The sequence below is a fragment of the Callorhinus ursinus genome, unplaced genomic scaffold (genome assembly GCF_003265705.2).
Source record: "Callorhinus ursinus isolate GAN/ISIS: 27379988/994484 unplaced genomic scaffold, GSC_fseal_2.0 scaffold2, whole genome shotgun sequence".
Classification (NCBI taxonomy): domain Eukaryota; kingdom Metazoa; phylum Chordata; class Mammalia; order Carnivora; family Otariidae; genus Callorhinus; species Callorhinus ursinus.
Window position 1 is genome coordinate 56,576,188 of NW_027397064.1, and position 5,503 is coordinate 56,581,690.

A 5,503-nucleotide genomic window follows, 5' to 3' on the forward strand; every position below is an offset into this window, starting at 1 on the left:
CTCAGACCGATAGCCAATTTCTTTGACCTGGCGACCAAAGATTTTTTATTTATTTATTTATTTATTTATTTATTTAATTGACAGAGAGAGAGAGAGACAGCGAGAGAGGGAACACAAGCAGGGGGAGTGGGAGAGGGAGAAGCAGGCTTCCCACTGAGCAGGGAGCCCGATGCGGGGCTCGATCCCAGGACCCTGGGATCATGACCTGAGCCGAAGGCAGTCGCTTAACCAACTGAGCCACCCAGGCGCCCCGCGACCAAAGATTTTTAAAAGTAATTCTTTGGGTCGTGAGGCTGAGCTGCTTATTTTCGTGGTATCTCCGTCTCCTGGCTTGCTTGTGATGAAGAGAGCTTGCAGGCTTCCCTGCTGTCCTCTTCTTGCCGGAAACAATGTGGACACCATGGCCTGCCCAACTCTCTTGTCTGTTCAACTGAGACACGAGTTGGTGCTCAACTCTTTTTTGTTTTGTTTTGTTTCTGTTTTTGTTTGCTTGTTTGGTTTTTGTTTTTCTGTGCTCAACTCTTACCTAGGTCACCAGTCAGAGCCCCCAGGTCCTCCCTAGTGGGTTCCTCAGTCACCGGCTGGTCTGAGTCTCTGGTCCCTCTACCTCCAGGCCCTCCCACACAACAGAGCCAGACTAATCGTTCTCAGTGATGGCTTCCTGCTTATCAGGCCCCTCCTTAGGAATTTATTTAACCATCATGCACAGAACTGAATGCAAGCTCCTCACCCTAGAATTTTCAGCCTTCCTCAGCTCCACCGGGCTTGGATGACCTCAGCGCCTACTCCTTGCTACAGTGAACACTGCTCCTCTCTGGTCTCTGCTCTTCTTTCCTCTTCCACTCTCTCGTTTTCCCTCCCCCCCGCCCCCCTTTGCTCTCTATCCTTATACTGATCTCCTTGACTTTGTTTGTACCGTTTTCTCATTTTCTTGTCTGTTCATTCATTTAAATAGACATGGAGCTTCTACCTATACTGGGCAGTGCTTTGGGCCCTGGGGATACACAGTCAGCAGTTTGGATGACACCATCTCCTCTTTTCCCTCAGGCCAAGCACACACTGCCCTCAAGAGCCAATTCAAACCTCAGCATCCCAAAGGTCTCCTGACTGACTCCTGCGGACAATGAAGCCAGCCGAGTATAATGGTTAGGAGCAGAAGCTTGGGAATCAGATAAATCTCGGTTGGAATTTTTGCTCTGCAGCAAGCATCTATGGCATACTAGGCAAGGTATGCAACCTATTTTTTTTTTTAAGATTTTATTTATGTATTTGAGAAAGAGAGAGAGAGCACGAGAAGGGGGAGGGTTAGAGGGAGAAGCAGACTCCCCGCTGAGCAGGGAGCCCGAGGCGGTGCTTGATTCCTGGATTCAGCCTAAGGCAGCTTAACCAACTGAGCCACCCAGGTGCCCCCAGTACACAACCTTTGCAAGCCTTCTAGTGCCTCGTCTATCAAGTGGGGATCATAGTTCGTTGTGAGCTTGTCCAGAGAGTGGAGAAAGGGAAGCAGTCTGCAGTGGTGTTGCCCTTATTATCTTTCTCTTCTCTCAAGCTTCGTGGGCAAGTGGTGCCCGGTTACTTAAGAACGAGTGAATATTGCTTGCAGTGCTTTTGTGTGTCTCATGAAACTCCTTCCTTGCTGAGCAGCACGTAACAAGTGCGTGTGAATGTATGGACAATCAGACCACACTTGGCTGTCTCGTCTCTTCTGCTGGATCCCCAATTCCTCAGGGACATTGGCTTCTGGCTGTCTTTTTAGACGACCTCCCCCCATCATGACGGACTCTTTCTGTGAACTGAAAGCCATCGAGAGAGATGGAGGTATCTTATTTGATCTGAGGTTAATGAGAGAGGCAAACTTTTACAAACCGGAGGGTGCCCGAATTTCCAGCTAGTGTTAAGCGGCCATAACAAAGTATAACCCATGGCTTCAATTTGGTCTGTCAAAGATGGAATTAAAAGTAAATTTGAAGTTTCACAACATAGTTCTCTCTATTACGGGTGCTGCTGTGCATTAAAATCGTCTGTGTGAGGCTCGTTGGGATGGGCAGAGATTCAATCACTGCTAATGGTTTAAGGAAATGGGGTGGTGAGAATTAGGGTCATCCATCCCAATTGCGGCAAGAAAGAGAAGCAGGAAATGTGTTTTTCAATCTTGACATCTTGCCAGCTGGAGCTAGAAGGAAATGTTTTTCTGAACTCATCGAGCAGCCTACTCACAAATCAGAGAGATAGCGGCATTCCATGAGAATGGATATAATTTTTATGTGGTCCAGCTAAAGACTTGCACCACCCACTCAGAGTTGTACAGAGCACTCCTTAGGGACCCTTGAAACTATACCACCCCAAGAGGTGGAAGCCCACTTTAGCAAATGCTATAACTGGCCTTATGCAATGGGGCTATTTACATATTTCCCAGTAACAGGAATTTATTATAAGAAAAATACAATATGCATGTTTAACCATCAATAGGTGGCTAAGATTTCATTTACTTGGTATAATATTTAGGTGTGGTACCTGGTTTTGCATATTGATGTTAAGCAGTCTTTCATTCTAAAAAGAATGAATATTCTGAATAGGTTACGAACCAACTTTGTCGTCTTCAAAAAAAATTTTGTTTTACATGATCTCATCTGGTTCTTATGACAACCCCTGGGACAAGGTTCTGGGTAGAAAATTGTCATCATGTTACAGGTGGAGAAAGAGAGAGGTTAAGTGCTCAAGGTCACCAAGCCTCTAAGTAGGAGAGCCAGGAGAAGGGTCCTAGTGGCCATTAGGTTGTTTATTATTATTATTATGATAATGATGATGATTATATTGACTTTCCGACATACTTCTCTGCTTTTTGTTCTCTTCTGTCCTGTACTCCGAGATTTCTGGAATGCGTGTGCCCCTGGCCTGCTTCTGTCTACCCTGGGCTGGGAAGTAGGGGGCCCCTGATTGGGTCCTTGACTTTCATGGGGGCAGGTAGGGGCTGGAAGCCTGGCCTGGCTATCCTGGCCCATTTTCCTAGTTTTGCCTGCGGCCAAGCCTGAGTGGGATGGTTAGAACTGGAGCCCTTTCGTGTTTTTCTGGTTTCTAAAAATGAAACAAGGCAAGAAACCCCTGCAGCAGGGAGCCTTAGTTCCAGGCGGGGCATTCCCTGCCAGGCTTCTCCTGCAGGAGGGTCTGCCTTAAGGCATTTCGTGTCCCCAATCTTGGTATGCGATCACTCTGACCAGTTTTAAAGATATATCACATCCAATGTCCAGATCTAACTATTGGCTTAGAGAAAAGTGCAGTAGGTTACGTGGTTTCATTTCATTAAAAAACAAAAACAAAAAACCTTTCTTATAGTTGGGAGCCAAACGTGTTTGCTAATTTATGCTGAAGCTTTATGAAGGGTGGGGCCCTAGCCCCACAGGAGTCCGGCTGGGTGACTTCGGACTGTCGAAGGAGCAGTGGTGACCAGCACTGGGGGCCATTTGTTGGTTTGGTCATGGGGTGCCTTTCAAAAGGGGCCAGGACTCCGGCAGTTCATAATCTGAAAGAGAGATCATTCACTCTCTTTTGGTCTTCTTCGCTTGAATTTGCTTTGGGTGGGAGCGGGGAGGAAGAGGGAAGAAACACACCCCGAATTCCAAGTAATGGAACTTCATTATATTGGAAGCGCCAAGGTTGCGTGAATGGGGGCGGGTTTTTAACTGGGCTGGAAAACGTACTGCTTGCTCCCTGGTAGCTGGGACGCATCCACATTGCACATGCGCATTCATCCTTCTGCCTGTGCTTTTCCCGGTTGTCTCTGAGGGCAAGGACCTGAGTTCTGGATGTGCACAAATCGGAACCATGCCAGAGGAAAGCCAGAAACGTTTAGGAACTCTACCTACCTTAGGAGCATGCAAAATTGTCACCCCCTCTCGTTCAGGCCACTTGACACACTGCCTGGATACAGTGGATACGATGGACTCCAAAGGGTGCGGGGGAGGGGGGGAAGGCGTGACCTTGAAAGTCTTTTTAATAGGCTCTAAGAACATGCTTTCCCACATGAACTCGGAGACATCTGGGGAGAGAGAGAGATTGGAAGAAAGATGGGTGGAGGCAGGGAGACCTTCTCTGCAGGGACTACACCAGGAGGGCCGCAGCGGCCATCAGTGTGCCAGAGGAAGGCAGGCGGAGAGCCAAGAAGCTCTGAGCAAAAGCTAAGCACAGCAGAGTCACTGGCCTAGAAGAGCTGGACGGTGCCCGCCAGTTGCCTCAGCAACAGGGGGTGGGAGGTTGGAACCCCCTGGAGTTCGTTAGAACTCTGGGCTTCAAGGGAGGGACTCCTTATCCTTTCCTGACGGCAGGGTGAGCAGCTGGAGAGTCTGAGGGGCCGTGGTGGTTTGGGGCTTCAGGAACCACTTTCTCCGTGGCCGGCGGAGTCCCCAGCCTTTGTGGGACCCGGGGGTTGGGGGGTGGGGACTGTGTCACGGCTGCAGCTGTGTGTCTGTCTCTCCGGCTACAATCTGCGGGAAAAATCATACTTGTTCCTGCATCCTAACCCTCTCGAGATAGATGTGACTCAATTTTTAGGTTGGCCTTTTGCTGACTGGGATGTGTTCCTGTCTTGAGTCTCTGCATCATAGTTTCTGAGTCTCCAGTGTCCTCCACGACTTAGTTTTTCCCCTCTCCCACGCAGGCAAGAAAGAAACTGAGCGTCACGATGCTTCAAGTGTCTCATCTGCCAAGTTCTAAGCGGATCAGGCCCCAGGGAGAGGAGGTGGCCTCATGCACACCAGCGGTGTGCCGCCGCCGCCGGGGGGGGGGGGGGGGGGGGGCCGGGGTACCACCAGGACCAGCCTTCCCCATGCCTCGGCACCACCCTCTCTCTTCAGCCCTCTTATTTTTTAAAACTAAACTGCATTCCCGAGGCCACCATACTCAATTTCCTGGCTCCCAGAAATCTTTGGTGTGAGAGCAGGCAGAGGAATCTCCTGGGGTGTATTTGGAAGGAAGGGAGTAAGCTCAGGGTTGGATAACTTCCACAAGCAGAATCTAAATCAGTGGTTTTTAATCCTGCTGCACAATAGAATCATCTGGGAGCTGTTAAAAAATTGCAACGCCCAGGCCCCGGCCAGAGATTCAATTCAACGGGCCTGGACAAAGGGTTTTTTTTTTTTTTTTTGACAAAGGTATTTTGGGGAACAGTTCCCAGGCGCTTCTGGGATGTGACCAGGGTTGAGAACCCCTGATGTAAAGGTCCCTGTGTGCTACATAACGAGTCCAAACCTTATTTGTCTGCAGGAAACCCCCAAGTCTGAGCCAGTCAGGCAGCTGTGCTTGGTGGTGGAGACCTCGTTCTTCTCTTAATTACCAGATACGCCTTCTACAGAGTTCTAAACTTGAGGGAGGTGGCCCTGGGTAAGAAGAACCCAATAATGGCACCATTATAGTAAGGGAAGCTTTTGGAAAGTCAGCAGAGGAGAGATCCAACCTCAGAGCCCTGGGGGGTGGGGGTGGGAGAGGGAGAGATGAGTTGATTTTTTTC

The 5,503-nt window shown here is 49.2% G+C and overlaps 1 long non-coding RNA gene across 4 annotated transcripts in view; it reads left to right on the forward strand.

Annotated features, from left to right (window-relative positions):
* Positions 1–4,764, forward strand: part of LOC112807334 (uncharacterized) — a 23,420-nt gene extending 18,656 nt beyond the window's left edge. For 3 of the 4 annotated variants that reach the window (XR_012375179.1, XR_003204061.2, XR_012375182.1), the window contains 2 exons: positions 1,048–1,228; positions 1,550–1,930. This is a non-coding gene — a long non-coding RNA (uncharacterized lncRNA). Of the gene's footprint in view, positions 1–1,047; positions 1,229–1,549; positions 1,931–4,654 lie in introns of those variants that run through there. The other variant, XR_012375180.1, reaches the window with a different exon arrangement.
* The last annotated feature ends 739 nt before the right edge of the window (positions 4,765–5,503 follow it).